The sequence below is a fragment of the Daucus carota genome, chromosome 7 (genome assembly GCF_001625215.2).
Source record: "Daucus carota subsp. sativus chromosome 7, DH1 v3.0, whole genome shotgun sequence".
NCBI lineage: Eukaryota > Viridiplantae > Streptophyta > Magnoliopsida > Apiales > Apiaceae > Daucus > Daucus carota.
The window spans coordinates 20016659-20017438 of record NC_030387.2 but is presented as its reverse complement, the minus strand read 5'-3'; positions in this window follow the sequence as shown (position 1 = coordinate 20017438).

Below are 780 nucleotides of genomic sequence, written 5' to 3'. Positions count from 1 at the left end.
GTCTTTAATGAATTCAGGATGCTTTCCCAAATTACGGATATGCCCCTGATATTGGAGTGTTTTAGCAGGGTAGTTTGGTAATTCGCAAGGATAATTCAAATATCAGAAAGTCGGTCCGTTGAGATGCGGAACGTAAAAAGGAAAAAAAGGTGTTGTTATAAGATATTTAATTAATTACCAGACGTACCCTTGTAGGATTTTATCACTTTGGTGTTTCATTTATCTTCTTTCCGATAAATACTGATGGTAGTTTCGGCAGTGTAGAAATTGCACGTGACCCGAGGATTGTGTGGCCACCCACTAGTATCGGTCCCACTTTTGTCTAAATTTTTTTTTGCAAAGACATTTGTCTAATTTTAGTTACAACAAGTCCAAGAGCTGTCTTAAATGATGTCTTAAGTTATAATTTGATTTGAGGTATTTGATTAAAAATATTGCTTCAACAATGTCCTAGCGATACTTTAAATCACTAGGACAACTTACTCGAACCCTATTTTTAGGGCTCACCTGCTTGAGCCTCATTTTTCTTTTAATAATAAAATATTATCATTCTCTCTCTCCCTGCTTGACTACTTTTCCCACTACTTTTTCATTCAGAATATTAATATTTTAATATTAGAGCTTTTGGATAAGATTTCTTGTTGGAGTAAATGTATAAAAATGATGTCCTAAACTACTTAGACATCACATTTTATTTTTTTTATAAGACATCCGTTAAGACACTCTTGGACTTGCTTTTAGCTCGGATCAAGTTATAAAATGACTGAGCCATGACTTAGA